General features: G+C 41.6%; 1 protein-coding gene across 9 annotated transcripts in view; it reads right to left on the bottom strand.

Moving 5' to 3' along the window:
* Positions 1-15,456, bottom strand: part of L3MBTL3 (L3MBTL histone methyl-lysine binding protein 3) — a 118,899-nt gene extending 103,443 nt beyond the window's left edge. For 3 of the 9 annotated variants that reach the window (XM_033867700.2, XM_033867706.2, XM_033867708.2), the window contains exons 1-2: positions 13,373-13,665; positions 11,752-11,825 (exon numbers count right to left, since the gene is read on the bottom strand). The gene's annotated coding sequence lies outside the window, so the exon portion shown is untranslated. Of the gene's footprint in view, positions 1-4,691; positions 4,777-6,050; positions 6,097-11,751; positions 11,826-13,372; positions 13,666-14,302; positions 14,326-15,369 lie in introns of those variants that run through there. The other 6 variants (XM_033867704.2, XM_019951856.3, XM_073789583.1 and 3 more) reach the window with 6 other exon arrangements.
* Positions 15,457-25,529: the final 10,073 nt, after the last annotated feature.

Here is a 25,529-nt window from a genome sequence, read left to right as displayed (position 1 = left end):
ATGCAAAGAAATCTCTGGAAGCCCTAGCCTACCCTGTACCACTAGTAATCTAGAAACATTAGGCGGTGATGAAATTAGTTAACTCCTTACATTTAAACATCCTATGTTATAAGAATATGGAGATGCAAGCCCTCTCATATACCGATGGTGGCGCTATTGATTGAACCAACCTCCATGGAGATCAATTTTCAAGAACATATCCTCCAATTCAGCCCTTCTACCTCTAAAAATTTATCCTATAGATACTTACATGTATAAAAAAAGGTAAAAGGTGATTCATGGACTACAGCACTGTTTGTAATGTTAGAAAACTGGAAACAACCTGACTGTCCATCAGTAAAGGACAGTTGTGGTACAGCCATATACAATGGTTAAAAAACAATGAGGGGGACCTCCCTGGTGGCACAGTGGTTAAGAATCTGCCTGCCAATGTAGGGGACACGGGTTCGAGCTCTGGTTCGGGAAGATCCCACAGGCCACGGAGCAACTAAGCCCATGCGCCACAACTACTGAGCCTGTGCTCTAGAGCCCGCAAGCCACAACTACTGAGGCTGCGCGCCACAACTACTGAAGCCCGTGCACCTAGAGCTCGTGCTCCGCAACAAGAGAAGCCACCGCAATGAGAAGCCTGTGCACTACAACAAAGAGTAGCCCCCACTCGCCACCATTAGAAAAAGCCCGCGCACAGCAACAAAGACCCAACACAGCCATAAATAAAAAAACAAAAACCAAAAAAACCCCCAAAGAACAATGAGGAAACTCTTCACATTCTGATATAGATAGAGCTCCAAGATACTATTAATACTAAAATTTTATGCAAGGTATAAAAACTGTGTGCTACCATTCGTGTAAAACAAATGGGGTATATATAAATACGTGTATTGCTTATATATGCATAGCCTCTCTTTGCCAGGATTTGTCAGAAGCTGGTAACACTGGCTGCATCCAGGAAGGAGCAACGACTGACTGAAAGACAACCAAGGGAGGGAACCTTCTCTCTGTGTAGTGTACCCTTTAGTACCTGTTGAATGTTTAAACGTGTGGGGTTTTTCGAAGAAAAAAAGTTACATTAAAAAAAAATGTTTTAAAATCCTGTTTCACATTTATTTAAAGTACTCCATGTTTTGAAAGGCATGTCTTCTTACGAAAAATACTTAGCTTGTTACTGATGCCAACAAAGGAAGCTATAGACTAGAAGGTGCTAGGAAAATCAACTTCCCCAAAGCTCTTGGGTAATTTAACTAGTAGGTATTTAACTATATATGCAAATGTATCAGCTCCACAGATGGGTGAAGAGAGAAAGGGTCGGGTTCACTTCTCCACAACTGAGGTATCAAAAACATACAGTAGAACCTTGGCATTCACAGACTATTTATGGTTTCTACCATTCCTGAGTGACAGCTGAAGTTCCCATGACATTTAGTAATTTGCCATTTTGCAGAGACATGATTCTGAATAACACTCCATAAACTGGGAGTCCCGGCCAAGGTCCAGGTGTGCTCTGAGTCACAGTGCTTTGTCTGAGTGCTATGACCACTTTAAATAAAGTGATAAAAACTTTGTTTCTTGTTAAGAAATGAAACAAAAGCAAGTGCTAGTTGATTCTAGTGTTGATGACACAACGAGGAGAATACGGAAATGTTTATGAAAGTGATAGGTCCCAGCCACAAAACAGAAGTTTCGGATAAATCAAAGGCTGAAATGTCAAATGCAATGATGACTCAGACACACTATGTGAACAAAACTACCAAATGCTCCAAAAGGAAATAAGTAGAAAAGATGTGTGAATTTGTTTCCACAAGTGCTCTCGACAGTACAAAATTTGCTCATCAAGTGAGATAAGTATTTAAGGTCTAGAGAGATCATTTACATTTTTCAGTTATACTTTAGTAATTTGAAGGGAGGAATTACACGCTACAATGATTTTTTTCAGGTTGAGGCTTGGCGATGGTCTTGGGCTGTATCCCTCACAAATGTCAAGAATCTACTGTATCTTATTTTGACTGGAGATAAACAGAGTCCTTCACAATCCTCCCTTCATATGATTCCTTCCCTCACATCTACCAGGAGAGGATAAAATGGTGGCTCAGAGTGGGAGCAGAGACTCCCCCAGGGCTGCACTTCTATAGCGAGTTCAAGGTGAAGAGGCCTCCTGGGGCTGTGATGGAGAGAACAGTCCCCTGAAAGATAAGCAACCCAATCTAGTACGTCCCAACATAAAGTGAGAGAGTGGGCCTTGCCTATAAACCAAAAGTCTGGATCTGCAGATAAGGTGAGGATTAAAGATTACTAAAGAAAGTGTACTAACTGTAGCCTGGCCATGCCTGCTCAAACTATTGTTTTCAAAATATAACAGTATTTAAAAGAACGGCTAGTTACTGTTCACTAAGACCAGTTAAATAGTTTTAATAATTTTACGTGAAGTTGCCTTTTTAGAATTCCATTTTACAGCTTTACAGTTAACAGGTGCATTTTTCAAAAATAAGTTAAAGAGATGACAAGGCCAAGAGCTGGTAGTAGTTGTAAAACGGGGGTAGACATGACCTCAGAAGCAGCATCTGAGAATCAGATTTAAATTCTGTCATTCAGAGAGATGCCGGGGCTGAGATCTCAGTGCCTGGTGTCAATGGACTAAACTCATCAGTTTGGGGTTCAAGAGGGCAATGTTATCTTTTGTGACGTGTAAGTCAGGAATGTTAACCCTAAAACCATGACCATGAAAGAAACAAAAGTGAGAGCTATGCAGAAGAGTAAGACGGCAATAAGAAAAGTCAGCCTTCACTGTGGGGATCCAATGCCTTGTTGCTTTGATGCCCACATTAATACCATCAACTGAAGCTGGCTTTTGGTGTACTTTGTAGAAATCATCGATCACTAACCAAACGCCGTCGGCACATTGTGACGTTCTCAAAAACGTCCTAAGCGTCGTCTTCGGTAATATCATCAAGAAGGCCTCTGCCCACTGCTAAACACGTTATTAAAGTGGCGTATAAAACTGTTTTGGGCCTCCGCATCCCCACTCACCCTGCCCCTGGTCATCCTTTCATAGACAGACGCAAATCAAACACGTCATGTATCATCCTCAAAACCTGCCACACTCTCTCAAGTTCCTCTTTCCATCCCTCTCCCTTTCCTAAACAAACCACAGCCTTCCTTTCCTCCCTTCAATTCACTTTCCAAAGATTAACAATTACCTATTCTGTGACATAAGACCAACTAATCCCTTGAAGCCTCAATTTCCCCACCTGTAAAATGTGGCAAATAATAGAACTTTTCTTCATTGGGCAATGGTGAGGATTACATGAGAGAAGCCAGGTAATACCTCAGCACAGTGCCCATCCCATAGTAAGCAGCCAATAAAATCTTAACTTTCTGCTCTAATTACCTGGTCTAACAATTATTTGCGCTCATGAGAGTCGCTCTGTGACCTCAAAAGATTAGTCAGTGGCTTTTTTTTTCCCCTTTCCCTTCATTTTATTTCAATGGCATCTCTTATAGTAAGCCACCTGTATTCAAAGCTCCATCAGAAGATGTCAAGATCACTACATAAAAGTACATGTTTCATTGTTAATAATAATAATGCCTATATTTACATGGCTCCAGAAATGACTAGCTTTCTTCATAGAACAATACCTCTGAAGTAACGGAGAGGGATTTGCTGTGTGAGCAGGGAGTTGGACCCCAAGGCCAGGCTCTCTCGGCCACCATGCTGGGCTGGCACCACACTGTGCACCAGGCTAAGGCATGTAAACAGGACGAGATGAAAGGCTAGGGCCACATTTCTCTAAGTCTGACCCTTAAAACGTTTAGACCATTTCTGCATGTCCCGTGATAAAAGTTTTGTGGTGAGGGAGATGTGTAACCCCCCCGGGGTCTTTAGGAGGAGGATGGCGCATGTCAGCAGCAGCGCAGCAATCTGTGTAGTGCTGTCTGAGCCCAAGTTTCCCACAGTCACTTAGCCTTGTGGCTCTGTTATCACAGTATAGCGAGGTCCATGGAATCCCCTTTTCGGAAGATGCTGAGTTACAGAAAATAAATTCAAGAAACAACATGAGAGCAGGCAGCATTTTACAGGGTAGAATTTATCCATCTTCAGGTTAGAGTCGACTACAGAGGTGCTACCTCCTGGCTGAGCTCGCCATCTGCACCCACGTGTGGAGATCTGTAGTGTCTAACCCTGGGGAATGCCCTCAGGACCTAGAGCCCAGGCTGGAGAAAGTGATCCTGAGACAGGCAAAACCTCTGCCTCCTAAGGTCTATCTAGGGTTTTCTGATTTATTCTCTAATGCCCTCCTATGTACTTTCATGACACCAGAGAGGTACACAGCCTGTAACGGGGGAACTCACATACCCACAAGTACACGGCCATGTAGGGGTAGTCACACAAAGCCAATAGGCCTAACCCATTCCAGAGACACAAACATACTGGAGCCGGAGGCTTTCTTCTATGCTTTGCCATTTTAAAGGCTCTTACCAATACTAGACTAGTTGACCCTCACAGCTACCTTTTAAGATGGCCAAGAATTCTTAGCCTCATTTTACAGATAAGAAAAGATCACCCAACCAATCAACAGACTTTTACCTCCCAAGACAGTGCCCCTCAAACTATACCATACTGCCCAACACATTGTATTTTAGTCAATAAAGAAGCCAGTCTAATGTAAAGGTGAAAAGCACAGCAGCCAGAGTACCTGGGTTGAATCCTGGCTTCACAGTTTACTCGCTGTATAATCTTGGGCAGGGTACCCAACCTCTCTTGAGCCTCAGCTCCTTCATCTAAAAAAATGAAATAGAAATATCTACTTCATATGGATTAAAAAATGTTTTAATCATGCATGTTAAAGTGGTTTGTACTTTTTGGACACTCAGTCCACAACAGTTACGGTTATTTTGAAGAAAAGAAACAAGCTGCTCTCCAGTGTCCACATTCCCTCCAAACATGGGTTTACCAGATGTCTGAAGTATCCCAGGGCAGAGGAGTTGATAACTCTGCAAAAGTCAATACCTTTGCACCACAAAGTCCTATTTGATTTCTTAAGAGTCCAGGGGTGAAGGTGGAGAAAAGTGGAAGTTAAGAACTGTGGTAGGATTCTGGGATTTCATGGACAAATAAAATTTCAAAATGAATTTGGGAAGCTGATGAAAGGTCAATAAGTATTAGTTTTCCCAAGCTCTTACAAAGAACATGTTAACAAGGAACAAAGTATGAAGGACATAATCTCTGAACAGCGACCCAAGACTAAGCCACTGGCAACCTTACTGTGACATTTTTGCTGAGGAGGCATAAAAGCTTCCTTGCATACCAACTGTGGTTCCAGGACCTGCTTTCAAGAAAGCTAGTGTAGAGGCCAACAGAAAGCACCGTAAGAGATCGCAGCAAGAGGCCAGGAGGAAAGAGTGATGAACGCTATGGATCCTCTCCAAAGGGGACTCAAATGACTACAGTGAGTCTTTCTCTGTACAAATACTGGAATATGTGTACGTAAGATGCCAGGAGAAGAGGGGCTGGAAAGGCAGAATCTATACCCCAATTATAATACTTATTACATCATATCATGATCATTTACTTACAGGAGGTTTTGGAGGAAAGAAAACTGGATTTCTTCATTTCGCTATCCCATGTGATTATCCACAGTAGGAATCAATAAAAATTTATCAGATGAATGAATAAAATAGAAGGGAAAAATATAACAGACTAGTTGTGGGCAGGCACTGGGGAGAGAGGAAATCAGGAAACGATCTTCATTTGTCCATCTATCTCTTATTCTCCAGTGAAAATTCTAACTAACAACGAGGCTGCTAAGTATTTATTTACCTCTTTGGCAGAAGGATAGCATTCCTGCTCCAAGAAACCTTCCTTATTTAAGTGTCAGTGAAGAATACATGAAAAGAAGTTAAATTCAAACCTCTTAAACAGGCTTATTCAATAAGGATAAGAGAAAAATCTAAGCTCACACCTGAAGCATCTCTCAACAAACACATTTTGCTACAAAGAAAAAATTTCCTTTCAAATCAAGCATGACAGATACCAGCTTTGATATTCTACTCACCCTGACTGGCAAGAACTCTGAATCGCACACATACTGGAACTGAGATCTGTTGAGGAGAGATGTGAAATTTTGCCCTGAGGGCCCAAGTTCATAGATTTTTAGGCAGGTAAAACTCTAGATCATTTCAATGTGAGAATTGAAATCTCGGTAGCATCAAGAACAAATCCTTGAGAATCTGGGTCTCCTGTCCATATATATGCTTATATAGTAGATGCCTTCCTTTAAATATGAAATCAGTTATTAGGACAGTTCCTTCTTATTGATACTTTTTCAGAAACACCCCACCACCACCAGTAGTCATCTACTGGTCATGTTTTAATGAAAATGACCCTAGTTATAACGTATTGATGGTTTCTCTGATATGCTACCTTTTCTGCCACGGAGATTACATGCGAAGGGGTAGTCACTGAAGGCAACCTTTACGAAATCTCAACTTCCTGCCCTTCTGTTTGTTACTGTAAGAAGGATGAATTATTTGAGAGTCTGTGGCCTAACCTACTTACTTCCTCTGAAGGAGGAACAGAAAATTAAAAATGCCTTTCAAGAAAAAAAAATGTACATAGAAAATGAAATCACAAACTGACATTAACAGTCTTACAGCATATTTAATACACTCTTTTCAAATGCTTTTATTTGAAGTTCATTTTCAGTGTACAGACTATATCTCAATTTGAGGCAAAAATATCCTGAAAAGTGCTATCACGTCATCAACATATTACACTAGTAGCGTAATAATAGAAATTTTACACCCATTAGAGGGATTCAGGGGAATAAAAAGAGCAAGAACCTGTCTCACACAGATATTTCCCTGCTTATGCAAAATATGCATGAACTTAAATTAAAAAAGAAAACTAAAAGTAGTATCTTGTTCTTTTTTCTTATTTCACTTCGTAATTTTTTAAATGCTAAAAGTAGTATCTGTTTTCTTATTCTGCTTCATATTTTTATAGAACATAGAGCTAGAATTAAAAGATTTACACTTGATTTCTCTTTTGTATATGATAAATTAGATTTGACCAGATTTTATTTCTGTCACAGAAGTCATGTCTACAGGGCTTACCCTGATAGCCATTTGTAGCTAAACTCCTTATCAATAGATTGAACAGCTAGGCCTCCAATCTACCAAATAAGACCACAAACCAATGGGGTGAAATTATCTAAGACCATTTAACAACCAGACCAGGGATTTCAATTCACAGTTCAGGGTTCAAGCAGTGTTAACAGATGGGAGAAAAATAATCAACTGATTTTGGTGCCTGAACCATCCTACCAAAAGTGTTTTAGGAACTGAACTGGTTTAATTCTATAAAATTTCACATAACATAAAGCTATAGTCCAATCTTGAAAAGGCCTGGCACACAGCAGGTACTCAAAAAAAGGTACTGGATGACAGTGTTTCAACAAAGGAGAAACAGGCTGTACACCTGAAACTAACACAACATTGTAAATCAACTATACCCCAATACAAATGTAAAAAACAAAACAAAAACAAACAAAGAAAAACAAAGGAGAAACAGCCCATTACCCTATAATCAATGCCTGCAGTAGCATCCTTCTAAGTCAGACAAAAGCTCTGCATGATGGACCACGACTCAGATGATAGAAATATTATGTGACTCCCACTGTAATCCAGAACCACCCAATGAATCAAAAGCTCTTCACTTCATTTTGTAAATGGGCCTACTCTTCTGGTTAAAGAGTATAATGTCAGTAGTTATCGTATTTTGGTGAGTATATTCTTAGTCATATTCCCTGTTATCTTTATTAAACTTTGATCCTAACACTACATTCCTCCCTACCCCCAGCTTCTCACCACCATTATCTCTATCCCTCATTTTAATTTTCTTCTTTTATAATCACAATAAATTCCATCATGTTTTGAGTTCACAAAATGGTAAATTTAGGTCCCAATCTTTTGACTGATGATTGATTGATTTACACTTTTTGATAACACACCCTACTGCCTTATCAGGTCTCTTCCTATACAGAACAAGTGAAATCTTATTTATATATAAGCCTAGTAATTCCCAAAACTAATCTGAGTAATGTTTTATTAACAGTTAGTGATCATTTCAAGGCCATGAACTAGACCAAGGTGTTCTTTTCAGTATAACTCAGTCTTTCCCCAACTTTTAAAAAAAGGAAAAAAAAAGAGGAAAGTGAAGAGATAGTGTTTTCTTCCCGTAATTTTTTCTTACACCAGTTTGCTATTGCTCATCTTAGTGAACCAACGTATAAGAGCAAATACATTAATGTGGAAATGTGTTTTCTTAGAAATATTCTAAGAATTACTATTTGGAATATTAGAAAGTTAAAGACATAACAAAACAAAAGCTAGTGTCATTTTCCCTGGTCCCACCCCTTTCAAAGTACATGATATGAACTAAGACAAGTTACTAAGTATCTCTGAGCACCAGTCTGCTCTAAAAGAGAATTAATAATACCAAATGCTCAAGGTTAATGAAAGTATTAGGGATAATATTCAGTGTCTAGAACAATACCTAGGCATACAGAAGGCACTCGCTAAGTTTTTGTTAGATGAATGAATGAGTGAATCAATGAATGAATATAAAATATCTAGCTTAATGCTTGACATTCAGAAGGCACTCGATACACAATTACATTGACTATATCAACACTTCACAGTGTTTTGCAGAGACACCCTACCTTCCAGGACGCTACCTTAGGAAACACACCCAGTAGTACCACCACAGTACTTACCTCTATCTACCTTTCACTGGCACTGAACCATGGCTTTGTTTTGGTAATTACCATTGTATGTGTATAGATCATCTCCTCAACTAGATTATGAACACACTGAGGCCAAAGACTGTTGCTTTCTCTGTAGCCTCAACAAATTCATTCACTTCACCCTATTCTCAGTATTCATTATGTGAAGCACTTCCCAATGGAGACTTACACAAAATAGATACCAATAAATATTTGTGGACTGACATAAAACACTGACTTACAGAAAGAATAGTAGATAATAATAAAAAGGTTTTGTTATAATACACATGTAATTCTTCTAATCACGACCCAAGTCATTAACTATAAGTCCACTTCTGAGGAAGAAACTGGAGCCACATCCAGGATCACCCAACTTTATACAAGTTCCTCTCAAAAGTCCTTGTTCTTTCCTTCAAACCACCCTGCCTCCTACAAAAGGACTTCTCTTAAAGGCTTTTTTCAATTCGACTTCATAAATCAAATTCCTGGGGTAAGCGTGTAGGGAACTCATCAAGGGCAAAGACCTAGTCTTTCAGTGTTCAGCACTGTAAGAGCTCAATAAAAATGAGTTAACTAGTAGAAACATCACTAGAGAGATTACTCAGGTTACCCAGCCTTGGGACCCCAAAGGTACCCTTGTCCACACCACATAAAGTAACTTCTTTTGTAAGTTTCCCATCCTATTATAAACAGCTTTTGTTGATATATGTATTTCTTAGAAATAAACTACCAAACAAAACAAACCAGTGGAATTTTTCAAGAACCAACCTTCAATTCCTCAGGGATGAATTAAACAGGACATATATTTTTTCTTTCCTTCACTATTGGGTTTTTGGGTTCTTAGCATATTGATAGGATAATTTACAAGAGAAGTGAGATAAACTAAAACTTTTCAGAGTTTGTCAAGTTCAGTATCATCAAATTGAAAACAATGACAGATAGTACTTGTGGTTTTCTTTTTTCTATCTAGATAACAGTTGATTAGAATTAGAATAAAGCAGCAAAGAGGTCTAGAAAACATAGGGGTGGGGGGAAGCCCTACAGGTAGCTTCCCCTAAATCCAGTCATTTGCAGTACCCATTTTCTGGCCCCGAGAGTTTAAATACTTACTACTCCAGTTACCTATTTTCTCATCCTCATTTCCCAGCAGATTCACACAACTAAACTATTAATTACAGCACATGAATTCCTCTCACACCAACCCTTCTACTTTCATCACCCTACCATTTCCACAATTTGGCATCATTTTATATTTAAAAGTATTTATTTCATCTACTCCTACCTAGCAAATGACTAGTTTGGGATAAATAAATATCAATTCGTATTCAACACCATGTTAAAAACATGGTCCCTTCTCTCAAGGAGCCAAAGTTGTAAAAGAGAAACTACTAATTTCCTATAGAAAAGAAATATCCCCCAGAAGTACTGTGACAAGTCCGTATAATATATACACCAAAAACTAATCTAATAATTTTAGCCAGGAATTAAATCACTCTGTTCGGCTCTTAAAAACCTACCTCCTGCCCTTTCCAGAAAACGTGGTTAAGGTGAAATGGTAATATGACAAGCATTTCAAACATCTGAATAGCTCTTCATAGCGCTCAAAACCTTATTTTATTTGATCCCTTCAACAAAGAAATCAAGGCAAGCATTGTTGCTCCACTTTTCCAGATGGGGAAATCTAGGCTGAAAGAGTTAAAGTGACTTACACAAAGTGGTACATTCAGTGGCTAAATTGTCTTCTGATTCCTCTTCTAGTACTCTATCTACACTCACGGTGATTCCCCAATTGAAGAAAAAATAATCACTGTCTTCCACTCAGCACATCTAAACATGAAACTCACCACCCTAGGAAACACATTTCACTCTGCTTCCATTTCTACTTCTGTCTGGGTGATCTTCTTGGAGCTGTTCTTGCCCCCTTGTCTCTGCTGCATCACCTACGTAGACATCTATTTATTTTGCTAAATTATACTACTCAAGATGATCCACAAGCAGAAAATGACAATAAATTCCCTTTTAACAATCATTTTTATATTGGTATTTATTCAGTTATGACATCGAGACCACATCTACCCTGGTTATAAGGTGGCTCAATAGGGATTATTAGTTCTGCTAATTTATTTTGTTTTCTTTTGTTTTTGCCAAACAAGAATTAGTAACTCCTTTAATACTCAAGACAGAGAAGGAAAATGAAAGGCAGAAAAAGAAAGGGAAAGATCAAAAGAAAAAAGGTATACATAGTAGAAAGCACTACAGTAGCACAAATGTACTTTGATGCTCTACCCAGAGAGGGCCCCCCTTTGCCTGAGAATGACCTTTGTCCTGAAAGTAGGCCCTGGATTATTGGAGACAAACCAGCACCCTCCAAAATTACCAAAGGGATCTTTACTGGACAACAGCTGTCTTCCCTGTGGTGATATGCTTAAAAGTTGACAAGTTTATGCTAACACACTGGAAACTCACTATAACCTATGATTCGATATTTGGCACAAGTCAGACCACCGTTGGACTTGAGTCACAGAATATAAGTTACTTAAATATCCCCAAAGATCTTGTTGTGAATTTCACCTACAAAATTTTACCAAGTTCCAGAACCTTCCATATCACTGTGTACTTATACAACAGTTATATTAATTCACAATTGCTTTGTTCTAGTTTTCCCACTTTCTCAACTCCAAAGAATAAAACTATTTATTTTCAGCAGAAAACAGGTGCAATTGGAGCGTGAATTAAGAATCTAGCAAAAAGCCAGTCCAAAGGTTATCCAGAACAATCTCTTAACTTTTCCTAATGTTTTAAGTAGAGCCTCAAGCCCACTCAGTGTCAAGACTTCCATGCATTCAAAGCGGCCCTCACAAAATGATGTTTTTCTGCCAACCTTGTTCCACACTCTCCTCCCTCATCCCCAAATGCAGCTTTTAACATTTGCAAGTATATCAAGGAATTTGTTTCAACATGCAACTCTTACCTAGTTGCAGTGAAGAAATAACTGTCTGATGGTCTTTAAGACTGTCGTCCACCCTCAAGACTTCTTCCGGAGGTCTAGCATTGATTTAAAAGGAGGACAAATAAAATCAAAATATTGTCATAAAAAAAAGCCTTCAAACCCACAACTAATATGTATAAATTTTGAATTGCTGATTTATTGCATGATTTCATATATTACCACTTGATATGTTAAAAAAAAAAACTAGTTCTGGATGAGATGAACTAGATTTTATCATTTATATCATTGCCCTCCCCTAAATTCCCCCATTAAAGTCTCTCCCATTGTATGACAAGCAGATGAAAGTTACAAGGGTCATTTGGTTCAACTTCCATTTCTCTCATTGCTTTTCTTAAAACTAAAGTTACTACGCAGAACACACACTGGCAAAAGAATAGATTCTATGTAAGCAAGTTTTGTCCGTATATCAAATATTTAAGCGTTTAAATCACAAACTATACAAAGCGTTCAGAAATAATGTATTTTGCAGTGAAACAAAATTACACTCTTAGCACTAAAAGGGGCCATTTATTTTATGACTATATAGAACTGTATGTTTAAGCAACTAAGTATCAGCCTTAAATTATATTTATTAGAGAATAAAATGATCAGCTCACATAAAAGGCACATTTCAACCAAAGGTCTTTCTCATTTTTTCGAAGTTTTAAACACAAATTGCACTTTGCATTTTTATTAACGTTCAAATGAAATTATCTGCTGTGACTCCTGATTAAAAGTAGATCAAATGTGTAGACAACGATAAATATAAAAAACAAACAAATTGCTTCTAATCCAGAGAGTGACCAATCTCAAATCCCAGCATAAAAGCAAAGTGTTTTTTCCCATAGAAGTAATGAAGAGTGGAAGTTGTAGAGTCTGGGTCCTCAGATCTCATTTGCTCTCCAATGTACTAAACTTTCTACTTCTGATCAGCATCCTCTCATACAACATCTGGCTGCTCGCTCGGGTCGTCTAATTACTTCCACGTCTGAACGGACTACGTAGCTAAAAGTAAAGGCCAAAGTTTGCTCTCGGCCTTCCGAACTTAAAAAGATGCGTTTAACCACTAGAGGTCTCCCCTTGGCCAGTTTTGTACGTTCGCTATTTTGCTGCACTTGAAACTTTCCGGAGAAATGCTCTACTCGAGTCAGTGTTTTTCTAAAAACTTGCGCAAAAATCCACGCGACCGAGCTAGCCAGTACAGAGACTCTCGGGCTCCCCAAACCGATAAAGCTATTACAAACAACCCTCTAGGAAAATCAAAATTAATATTCGACGCACTCGCTTCAGCCGCTCCCCCCCCGCCCCATTCTTATTTCTCATCTCAGTTTCCCTGAACTTAAACTCAGAACAATCAAAAATCTATTTTTGTTTCGGTGCACTCTGAAGGATCTCTAACGCATTTTTCTGGCGGTAGACCCGAGGTGGTAGAGGAGCGGGCCGAGGGATGCAGGGAGGGGGAAGGGCCGTGCTCACAGCGCCCGAGGAAGTTGCATAAGGAAAGAGACTCCGTTTTTTGGGTCCCCTCAAAAAATCGGCAGGGAGGGGGAGGAAAAGGAAGCGGGGAGGGGGGAGGTAGGAGGGAAACCGAAGCAACGTTTACCTTCGTCTCCCCGTGTAAGGGTGGGGTAACAGCCACGATCTTCGCGACCCCGGAGGGCGGCTCGTTACCCCCACCTCTCTCCAAGCGCAGACGGACAAACAGATACCCCCACCCCTCCGCGGGGAAGGCGGAGAGGAAAGTGCCCGCTTTTAAACTTTCTCTCACGGTCGCGCTTGGGCCGGGCTTTGACCAGAAAGGGTGGGGGAGACTGGAGGGCCTTTTTCTTTCAAGGTAATTAAAGTTTTACCACCAGCACAGAAGTTGCGCCCCCCTCCCCCGCTGCCAGGGCTCACAAGTTTTCCTCCCGCTCCTCCCCCCCCCCCCAACCCGCCCCACCAGCTCGCGGGGCGCGCGGCGGATGCCTCGGCTCCTGCGCTTCCCGATCCCCACCCCCGCCGGCCTCTACTTCCCCCCGCCGGGCCGCCGCGGCGCGAGGACGGCCCGCCGGGCCCAGGACGCTAGTGTGCAAAACCCATTATCCCGGAACGGCACACGCACGCGGCGCGAGGCGGGCGGCGGCCCCGCCTCGGACCCCTCTTTGCCTCCCCAGTATAAGCACAGCGTAAACAAGTTGCAGGAAAAGCAGCCCCGCGCCTCCACCCCCCCCACCCCCGCCCGCCTCCCCGGCGCGGCGGCCACCGCCGCCCGCCGCTACCGCCGCCGCGGCCGCCGCCTCCAGACACACGCCCGCGCCCGCACCCGGGCCGGCGCGGCACGGCGCGGGGCGAATGCAGCGACGGCGCGGGCTCCCGGCCCGGCCCGCGAGCCCGCGCCCTGCGCCCTCCCCCGCGCGGACGGCCGCCGCGGGCCCGCGCCGCCTCGCTTCCCGAAGCACTTTCCTGCCTCGGGCAGAAATAAACCGGAGGGTTTATTTTTGTGCAACTTTCCCAAAATGGCGGAAATTGGAGCTGATCTATATGAAATTCTCACACAGTCGGTCGGGAAGGGGGAGGCGGCGAGGAAGAAAACGCAAACTCTCGGCCGCCGAGCCCGCCGCGGGTCCGTGAGTGTGTGCGTGCGTGTGAGTGTGCGTGTGCGCGGTGGGAGTCGGGGAGGCCTTTCCGCCGCGCGCGCACACACACACACACACACACACACACACACAGAGCACACGCCGGAGAGACGCGCCTGCACATTCAACCAGTCCATTCTCCGCAGCCCGAGCGGGTAGAAAGTGGCCCGGCCTCTTTTCCCACTGCCTCGGTCTCCCGTACTTGTACTTCTCGCGCTCGCTCGCTCGCTCTCCGGTGCGCGCCCGGCACAAAGGCCACACGGGCGGAGGGGGCCGCAGGGGCGGCGCGCGGGGCTCGCGCCTCTCGCCGCACCGATCCGCGGCCCCGGCCGCCCCCGCCGGCGCCCCCAGCCTCGGCCGCCGCGCTCGCCGCCCGGGCTGCGGCTCCGCGGCGCCCACTCGGGCACGCACCCCGGCGGAGCCCGGCGCCGCCGCGCTCCCCACCCCGCGCCCGGTGTCATGAAAGCGACCAAAGTGACAAGCTCGGGGGGCGCGGGGGAGGGGGCACACACGCATCTGGCCGCCTGCGCGCGGGCGAGAGCCCGACGCGGCCGCCTCGCCCCGGCTCCTTTCCGCACGGCCCCCCACACCCTTCCCCGTGTGCGCGCAAAGAAAAAAATACAAGTCTCTCCTCCCCCCATTTTTTCCTTTCTCTTTTCTCTCTCTTTTGTTCCTCTTTCACACTCGCACTCACTACTTCAGAGTGAGATGCCCAGAGACTCCCCCTCCAGCCGTTTCCGAGTCACTTGCCCACTTTTTTCCCCAGGATTAAGTTTTCTTCTCTTTCCCAGAGGCGCAGAGAAGTGGGGGAGAAACCCCTTCTGTCCTTTCCCCTCCCCTGATCTGTTTCACAAGACGAGGGTGCGCTTCCTTCTCTCTATAGGTCTCTTAACTTTCATCCTCACCCAGAAAAATAAATGAATGGCTTTTGCACGGACAAATCTTCAGATTAATAAGAGATTAGATCCGATCAACCGCTTCTTACCCCCAAATTTTCTCTTTTTTTTTTCTCCGTCTCACGAGTAGTCCTGACAAATGGTCCAGGGCTGCGGGCGCACTGCGCATGTGCGCGTAGAGTCAGGGCTGGGGAGAGGGGAAACTGCGCTGGTGCCGGTGCCGCCGCCGCCGCCGCCACCGCCACCGCCGCCGCCGCCGCCGCCGCCGCCGCCACTGCTGGGGAAGCTCGCTCTGGCTTCCCTGTTAATGCTGCTGCGCCTTCGCCGCTGGAAAGCAGCATTAAAGCGGGTTGGCAAATGCAGCAGCCCGCAGACACTGTTTCAGGTGCATCTTTTCAATACCCTTGTCACCGGCTCGGGGCTGGTTCAAGAACAATCAAAACAAATATGAAAGACTGCTAAGGTTATAAATTTCTTTGTGTATTTTTCACTTTACTTTTTTAAAAAGGCATTTCTCAGAGCAGCTAATCCACCATATACTGTTAAACGTATGCTTTCAGCCATTAAAGAGTGGGATTAGTCTTATAGGAACACAACCCAAAGGCTAAATGCATGCTACAGGTCATGAAAAATAAGAAAGTTTGAAGTTTTTACGCCCTAGAACCTCCCCCGCTTTTAGGACTGGAAGAATACATTATAAAGTGTGCATGTGAGGTGTGCACGTGCTTTGCGTTTCTTAAGTGCTGGTCTTTATTGACAGCTTAAACGTGTTAGGCCTCTGTTGTGAAATATGTTGGGACACGTATGTCAACTTAGAAATCAGTGTTCAAGTCCTCTGTCCTCTGGCAATAAGCAGGTCGAGGACGACCCTCTGAATGTATTCAGTCAAGATTGCTGAGCGGTCCTAAATAGCAAAACCTGTCTTTGCTAAGGCATCAAAACTAGATCAAGCGAGGGTATTGCATTTCGGTATTGACGGCTTTCCACTTATTGACTACAGGCCTCCTTTTGGGCCGCTCACCATTCTCCTTTTCTACTAGATACAAGTACTTAGAAAATAATTAAAGAAACTGAAATTGTGATCAACACCTCTATGTCAATAACGGAGCTTGCTTCGCGAGAAAAAAAGTAGCACTTCAGGAGTGGTGGAAGCAGGTCTTACATTTTGCTGGGGTAGGGAGATAAAGTAATGCCCCCATCTCAGAATGGACTATTTAGTTTGCATCTAATAAAGGGTAAAGGAGGCCCTTTTCCAAAATTGCTGCCTGAGGCCTAGAATTTAAATATATCACAGATGGAAATTCTGTATTAAAAATCCTTCTCCAAAATGTAAGTAATAATATTCTTGATTGAATTTTTTCACTTAAAGAATGTTCTTTGAACCAGTTTCAGAAAATAAACTGTTAAATTCTTTCCTTAGGACCATGAAATTACCCTAGAGAAGCAGACTACCCGACAATGTCTTCTGTTGGTATAGTGACCAAATTCTCCAAACCAAAACCCAGGATATATGGCTTGACATGTACTCAAAACAAAGGAACAAACTCTGTGAAGCTGAAATGAGTTCATAAAATATGCTTCATATTTTGGGAAACAATTGGTTTAGGGATGTGAAGTAGGGAAGGCTGGGTTAGTGGGAACTATAGATAATATCATTGATTTCACCCACCACATCCAACCTTTTTCTGAGTTGCTCCCAAACAGCCTAATTAACTGATCTGAATTTCAGCTTCTCTCCTTTTCTCCCTAGCCCTTGAATAAGCAGTGAAATGGCCAAAGGGAGAGAGACTACAGGAGGAGAAAGGAAGCAAAGCCAGGGGCTATGTGCAAAACTAAGACCTTACCCCAAAAGAAACTAAAATTAAATTAATTTTAGATTCCTCTTTCTAAAAATCCATTTTAGATTTGTTCTCTCTAGATAATTTCTGGATGATGTTTCTACTTCACATATATGTTCAGAGATTTCCACAGTCCATAAACTTACCTTAAAGGCCTACCTTGTGCTAATCATGCTACAAGGTGTTGGGGATAAACAGATGGTCAAAACTAGGCAACAAGGAATTCAGTCTGGCAAAGGGGACAGTCTAGTGCACTGGGCATTGCTGTACAGTGTGGAAGATGTGGTACTAGGGGTATGCAGAACAATTATAACTGAGGAGCACCTATGGCAATAGGAAAGGCTTTCCAGAAAAGGTGGTAACTAACCTGATTTGTGAAGGACAAGTGTCCAGGGTATGTGGTTCTACTTTTTTCTCTGGGAAGATGATCCAATCAGAGGAAGCCTGAGTAAAGGTCCAAGGGTTTGGAGAGCAAGGCTTGCCTGAGACCCATGCACATGTCGAGATTCACTAACAAAAATAAGGTCTAGTTGAGGCTCTCTACAATATGTGTCTTTCTCCCCCAGAGATCATCAGTAAAATCTCAAAGATTTAATCTAAATTGTTCCCAAGATGTGGTTCTGGATGGGAAATATTTTGAAGGTACTCATATGTAAGGGTAATGCTACCAGATTTTTCTACAAAGAATTCATCAGTGTTACCACCTGAAACAGAGGCAGAATAAGATATTAGAATCTAAATAACACTGCATTATTCTTTATATAAATTGGTAGTATTTACAGAACCTTTCTCCATCTGTTCCCTAAATGGTAATATCCTAGTAGAAGCTTTTTGTTGTTCCTTCACACTTCCACCATTCAGTCACTGGTTAGTAATTCACGATGAATCCCTTCTTTCCAGCATCCCTTAATCGCATCACTCCCCACCACTCTCCCCACTTCCCATCCCACCCTGCTCTACCCTATCACACGTACATACCTAATCCATCCTCAGACCAGGTCTGTAACTTCCCTGATGTCCCAAACTAAAGTATTAGACACTCCTTTACTTTTCTTTATATTTATTTATTTATACCCAAACTTGTGCCCTGCCCCCATGACTTCAGGCTATTCCATTTCTAAATATTCTGAAGCTTAAGCCATTTTACATGAAAAATGTTTTAAATCACTGTACTCACTTTTTGAGGCTTCTCATCACCTCCCAGATGAAGGTCATTCAAAACCTTTCTCACTATACTCCATCCTGTAACCTCTACTCCGTGTGAATTCAATTTAGAAACCTACATTCCCTTTTCCTAACACGAAGCTTGTTCTGCATTGATAGGACACACTCCTCCTTCCTGGAACAATTCAAGGACGACCTCCTCCACCAGCCAGCCCCTCATAAATTGAAAGTGACCAGGAATGAAGTCCAAGTAATCCAGTTCTGCCACCACCCACTGGGAACTATTAGGCAGGTCACCTCATATTTCAGGCTTTGAATTCTCTCACTAGTTACACAAAGAAAAGAGGGTAGTAATTGATTTCTGAGATCTCTTTGAAAGCCATGTCCCTTTCCATCCTTCCACATAACAGTAACATTGCCACATTTTAGTACAAATAATATGGAACCAAGGAAAGAATTTTAAGTAAGGAGTGAAAAATCCATCCATCTGCTAGGTATCAGAATGTTATCAGTTTATAGCTCATTCAGTTGGTTTAGGCCCGGTACTAATGAGATGAAGGTCATGAGTTCCATTCCCTAATGGCTAGTTAGTTTTGATCTGTTTCATAGCCACAAACTTCTTTCCTAACCCCAGTTTCCCATGTTGTAACATGTGCTATTGGTCACAATTCTTAAGGTAAAATTGAATCTTTCCACAGAAATTTTCTAAAATGAACAATACTTGAAATCATTCTTTCAATGTATTATCTTACTTTTAAGTGTGAGTCACGTTATTTATTTTTTTAGCCTATATAATTGTGTGCTCCATGTTTTTCCAAGTATAAAAATGACATTAACATTGATTTGGTCAAGATTCTTATTATTGATATTTATTTATAAGAGCTGAGTTTGATTTTCTTGTTAGTGTTCTAGATAACACTGCAATGTAATACTGGTAATCTTTACTGTGACACATCTGTATACATTCTTAGCAGAGAGCTTGTGATAGTGAGATGTAATTGAAATGCTGAGAGTAAAAGAAAAAGGATCTGTTACTCATCAGGTAAGGAAAGGATCATAACGTAAATCTTAAATCCTCAACATCTTGAGGAAATTAATTCTGGATAGATGTGAATATTTATTATAATTTTGTTTAGATGCAAAGGTAAAGTTAGAAATATGACAGACATATTCAAAAGAGTGGAATAATATGGGACTATAAACTGACTTCTAAATTAAAAGGAAAGAGAGTTTATAATTTTCCATAACACACTTACTCACTTAAAGCCTAAATTTAAGAGCCTTATAACTAAACAGTATTAGAGGAACAAGCCAGACTTCAGAACATGTCTGTGACAGTAGCCTCTGATACACTTAGACCCTGGTTCTAGAATGTTCTTTCCATTTGACCTGGCCTCCTGGCCACAGCTGACTGGTCCAGAAGTGGGCATTTAATCCAAGGACTGAATCAAGTAGGGGTGGCCTATGAGTCAGCAGGGAGTGCTTCCCCATGTGAGTAAAAGTGATGAAATGGAACAGTCTATTCTCACGCTTGAACCGGAAATATTGAAGATGAAATTAATTGATAGGCATTACAAAAACTAAACTAAATGATTCACAAAGAGAAAAAGGTAGAGTGCAGGTACCTTGGCTGTTAGGCATTAGAAACTATGCATAAGCAGAAATCATACGGTAGGGCAGAGCAGAAGTTAGCCAGCCAGATAAAGGTGCTAGAGCTGCCCTGGGCTCTACATGACCTCCTGTCCCCAAACGTCATTCTAGTCTTGGAAAGGCCTGGCCACTTTGGGACACCATGAAAACCACCTACATAGCTAGAATTTCTGTCTTCACTAGTATCACCATGATAGATCCCCATCCCTTATGAAAAATTGAGTCATTTTTTGAATTGAGTAGATAAACAAAAGACCCCCAGCAACAGCAGAACGTATGACTTCTTCTTTTTAATCTTACAGATTTAAAGGGGTCATGTTAGAAAGTCAGTTTAGTCAGCCCAGTACCCAATCACCTTGTGTCCATTAGTGGAACATGCAGGCCAGACGGTAAGGATCAGATCCCAACACCATCACTTGCTGCTGATGTGTGATCTTGGGCAAGTTGCTGAACCTCTCTTACCTCAGATTCCACGTCTGTAAAATGGGAATATTTACAGTACCTAGCTCATGAGGTTGTTAGGATTTAATGGAGTAATAGAAGACTAAACCTTGGCATGTGGTTAGTAATCAATAAATGTTAGCTTGTGAGTTGGGGGTTTTTGCCTGAGTTGTTCCCTGCAATATTCCTAACACCCAGACTTGTACCTACACACAGTTAAGTATGCAATGAATATTTATTCAGTGACTTAAGGAAATACTATCATGTGAATTATTAGGTTCACTCTTTTACTTGCCCCTTTCCCAGCTGGTTACTAGGCCAGAGGTGTCATGTCACAGGCGTGCCCATGGACAACATCCTCCTAAAAGTTCCTGAAAGCATGTAAACAGAGAGTGCTAATGGAATTCATAGGCCCTATTTCAAAGGAGCCTGCTGTTCAGAATATATTATCTTTATTTAGCATTTATATTACACTTTTATATTTTCAAAGCCCTTTTCAGTTTTTTAACTAAATATTTGTTATAACATTCCTACGTTATCTTTCATAAGGGAGGTAACTGAGGCATGGTTCCAATCGTTAATACCTATATCTAGAATAAGATTCATCACATAAATACAGTTAAGTGTAACTGTACAATAAAAAAAAAAATCTGGAACATTACTTTGTTCATGTAGAATGCCGAATGGAATGTCAGCGTTCGAGAAGAAGACAATCTGTTACTTTAAATTATACTAGCTCTGCTTTTCACTTGGTTCTATTTCAGGAACTAGAATCAATAGAAAGGTTTTTAAACTGGGGTTTCTCAATGGGTTTGAAGACTGTAAGGAATAAAATTTTGAAATTCAGTATCGAAACATTTCACCACATCTCAGTAATTTCCCAATCTTTTTCTACGAAAACCTCTCCAAGAAAGTAGTTCTTTCCTCCTGTCAGTGTGTTGGGGGTTTCTGTATGCATGCAGTGAAGAATGAAAGGGTAAAAATCAGTATACCATTGATGAGCTCAGTCAAGAGTAATCTAGTTTAAGGAGATTTGGGAAACGCCCAAATCCAATCAGGTGTCTCTGTGGAGTTGCAGGAAAAGTCTGAAAATGTATTGGACTGAAAAGAGATACTGAGTTTTGGTCACTATTCTGATTGGCTTCACTACAGATTAAAATAATCCTAACTCAGAGGAGCCCTCAATAAAGCTGGATGATCTATTTCTTTGACTCTAGTTGACTTCCTCTTCTACAGCCCAACCAGCTGTGTACAAATCTCAAGGCCAGATTCCACTCCAGGTTTCTTCTATCCCAGTGGAAGCTCCTTCAACTCTTCCCTTCAACTTCTAAATCTCTCTCTTTTCCTCTTCCATCTCTAAAGAAAAATATCCCTACTTCTTCCCCAGGCTGTCTCTCTAAATGTGCTCTTGATCATGATCACACCCTCTCTCTATTCCTCCATAAATTTTCATTATTCTCCCGATATTTGCAGTTTGCTATTCTCCACTGGCTTTCTTACAGCCCCCAAATATGCTCATATCTTCCCAGTCTTAAAAAAGAAAACCTTTTGTGAGTTCTACATCCCTTCAAATTCTGTCCCATAATCTCTCCTTTCCTTTGCTGCCAAACTTCTTGAACAAGTAGCTTGCACTCAACTTTCTTAATTTCCATATATCTGATTCATTCTTTAATCCACAGACATTACTGAATATGCTTTCTTCTTTTAAAGTCTCCAGTGACTTCCTAAATGTCAAATCTAGTGGCCACAGTCCAATTCCTATATAAGTGCTTCCTAGAAGCACTTGACAAGTGTTGACTAATCCCTTCTTTGAAACACTCTTCTCACGTAACCTCTTTGTCAATTCACTTTGCTGGCTGTTCTCTTGTCCCTTGGACCTAGTCCCTCTTTCTCCTCCCACCTGATAAATATGAGTCCTTCTGGAGTTAAGTTCTGGTCTTCCCTTCTGTTTTTATACTCTATCCTGAGGGAACTCATGTACTCCCTCAGCATCATTTGAACGCATCTTTGTGTAAAGAACTCCTGGACCATATTTGTTCATGAGCATTCTACAGAGCTTCAGACTTACATTTCCACTTTCTTGAGCTATAAATCCACGTGGATATTCTATGTGTTTGAAGACAATGGAATAGTGTGGTGGTTTAAAACAAAAGAAAAAAGCTTTGGGGTTAGACCTGTGTTGGGGTCCCATTTCCACTACTTAACTAGGTATTAATAACTTAATCTACCTACACTGAGTTTCCTCCCATGCCCAATAATATCTCCTCTACTGGCCATTATCAAGATTAAAGGAGATAATGCATGCAAGGTGCCGAACACATGAGCTTAATGAATGGCTTCTTTCTTCTGCATTCTCCATCTCAGTTTATAATGTCCCAGTGCTCTCAGTCACTGATTTAACTACAACTTCCTCTTGCTGCCACCCACATCCAGTTGGTCACCAGATCCTACTGATTGTTCCTCTATAATATCTCTCCTCTAATCCCTCCCTGCCTTTTACTGTTTCCTCTGCCACTGCCCAGCCTGGTCTCCTGCCAGGCTTATTACCCTATGTTTCTAACTACATCCTTGCCACTACAATCATTCTCCTCGAGTCCAGAGTTAGTAATATTACTCCCCTGCTCCAAATACCTAAATAGTTCCTCAGAACTTTAGAAAAAATTTATCTCATTGGTCTGGTATTTCGTGCCTTTCAAGCAATGGAACAAACTGGCCTTTCTATCTTCAGCCAGTACACCCCACAAACCCATGCATAAGCCACGCCAAGCCAACCCAATACATTGTCACCTGTCTTTGCTTTTGTTCATGCTGTTTCCTAAGCTTGAGATGCCCATTCTCCATCCCCACTCGACCTATCGAAATTTCTAACTCTCTCAAACAGATATTTGTACCTCCATGTTTATAGCTGCATATTCACAATAGCCAAAAGGTGAAAACAGCACAAACGGCTATCAACAGATTAATAAACAAAATGTGGTGTATACATGCAATGGGAATATTATGTAGCCTTATAAAAGGAAGGAAATTCTGACACATGCTATATGGGTGAACCTTGAAGACATTATGCTAAGTGAAATCAGCCAGTCACAAAAGAACAAATACTGTAGGATTACACTTATCTGAGGTACCCAAAGGAATCAAATTCACAGAGACTGAAAGCAGAATGACTATGGGAGGGGAAAATTGGGAGTTGTCATTTAATGGGTACAGTTTCAGTTTTGTAAGATGAAAAACGTTTTGGAGATGGATGGTGGTGACAGTTTTTTGGCAACAATGCAAATGTACTTAATGCCACATAACCGTACATTTAAAAATGGTTAAAATGGTCGATTTTATGTGATGTATATTTTATCTCAATTAAAATTTTTTCCTAACTCATCTTAAGTTACATATATTAAGTACCAGGGACCTAGGCACCTGGAATACAAACAAACAAACAGATAAATAATAAAGTGCTACCTGTCCCAGAAGGGCATATAATTGAGAAGGCCTCAAATTCTACCTCTACCATGAAAAACTCCAGGTCATTACACTTGAAATTTAAAGCTTTCTTCTGTCTCTACCTATTTTAGCACTTGTCACATCCTGCTCTATATTATATCTGGTCCTCGTAAACGTTTGTCTCTCTTTTGAGATAATAAAACGCCCTAAGGTCAGGAGCTCTATCTTATCTATTCATTTTTTAAATCTATCATAGCACTTAATACAGTTCATTGCACATAATGGGGGCTCAATAAATACTTGTGGAGTAGAACAGAATGGAAGGGAAGTTAAATTCAGCCATCAATGATGTTTCAGGCCGAAAATGACAGCATCTCTTAGACAGGCCTTCCTCAAAAGGGGCATACTGACCAATAACATACTCTAACACGAAGGTCAAAGGGGAGCCCCGCCTCTCTAACACAACTACATCACTCAGTACCGGGTACTTACAGCTGCTCTGGATTCCATTTAGGATCCTCAGTAAATGGGCTATCATCTCACATTTGAATGAATTTTCTAAGATTTCAAATTTAAAGCCATGGTTTAAACATAGATGGATGGACTTCGGCACTGTCTGGCATGTTTACTGTCAGAACTGTGAACCGATCATTAAGAGTTTTGTGAAAAGAGGTATAGCCACTAACAGTTGGTTTCCCTTCCTGACCCACTGGAGTTTGGAGGAGTCCATCTGACAGCTGGTTTGGTTTTGAGTACATGGCAATAATAATCAGCACAAAGAGCACTTGGGAATCTACAACTTTCTATCTTCTGATAACCCTTTAATTATAAATCATCCAGGTAGCATCAGGCACTTAAGACTATTTTCTTGAGTACTAGGAAAATTTTTCCTTCATCAGGATGGGATTTCTCTTTTCATCTTCAGGAGCAGAGTTCTCTGTTACCATCTAGATGAGACTTAGGTCCCCGGGTGCTTAATAATTATGCCTAATAATTTACTGAGCGACTACTGTGTGCCAAGAACTGTGCAAGGCACTTCTTATCTCAGTCTTCTTGGCAATGCTATAAGATAGTAAGGTGGATTTCTGTTTTTGTGACTACCCGAGATTCTTTTCCTCTTCTTTCATTGATAGCACCAACTTTCCCTTTAGGGAGCTTGCAGACTCATTCCATGTGGCCTCAGGTACCTGTCAAGCCCACAGCTTCCTAACACCAAGGAATGGGTGGGTGATGGAAGTGAGGCCATTCAGACTCTGTCAGGAGTGTTGATTATTGATTCGTGGGCTGAGTGACAAGAGTAGCTGGCTGTAGGTAAGTTATTCCAGAGTGCACTCCCCCGAATTCCTGAATGATATCCGCAGAGTAGCCCCAGTGCCTGTTTTCCCCCAGGCCTGATCACTTAGCTTTTCCTTCAACTTTTCGACATACTAAATTTTGTTCTAATAAATTCTGCTTTTTAAAAAAAATCTAATTTTAGCCAGAATCAGTTGTTGGTAACCTGAAAATCTGCCTCATAAGGTAGTATATTTGTTTCTATTGCTGTGTAACAAACTTTACCACACCTAGCTGCTGACAAATACACACGTTTATGCTCTCACAGTATCTATGGGTCAAGGCTCCAGGCATAGCTAAACTGGGTCCTCAGCTCAGGGTCTCACAGGCTGCAGTCAAGGTGACGGCCAGGGCTAAGGTCTCATGTGAGGTTTTGGAGGTCT

This window comes from Tursiops truncatus, chromosome 12, assembly GCF_011762595.2.
Source record: "Tursiops truncatus isolate mTurTru1 chromosome 12, mTurTru1.mat.Y, whole genome shotgun sequence".
NCBI lineage: Eukaryota > Metazoa > Chordata > Mammalia > Artiodactyla > Delphinidae > Tursiops > Tursiops truncatus.
The sequence above is the reverse complement of the archived record's forward strand: the minus strand, read 5'-3'. Positions and strand labels throughout refer to the sequence as shown.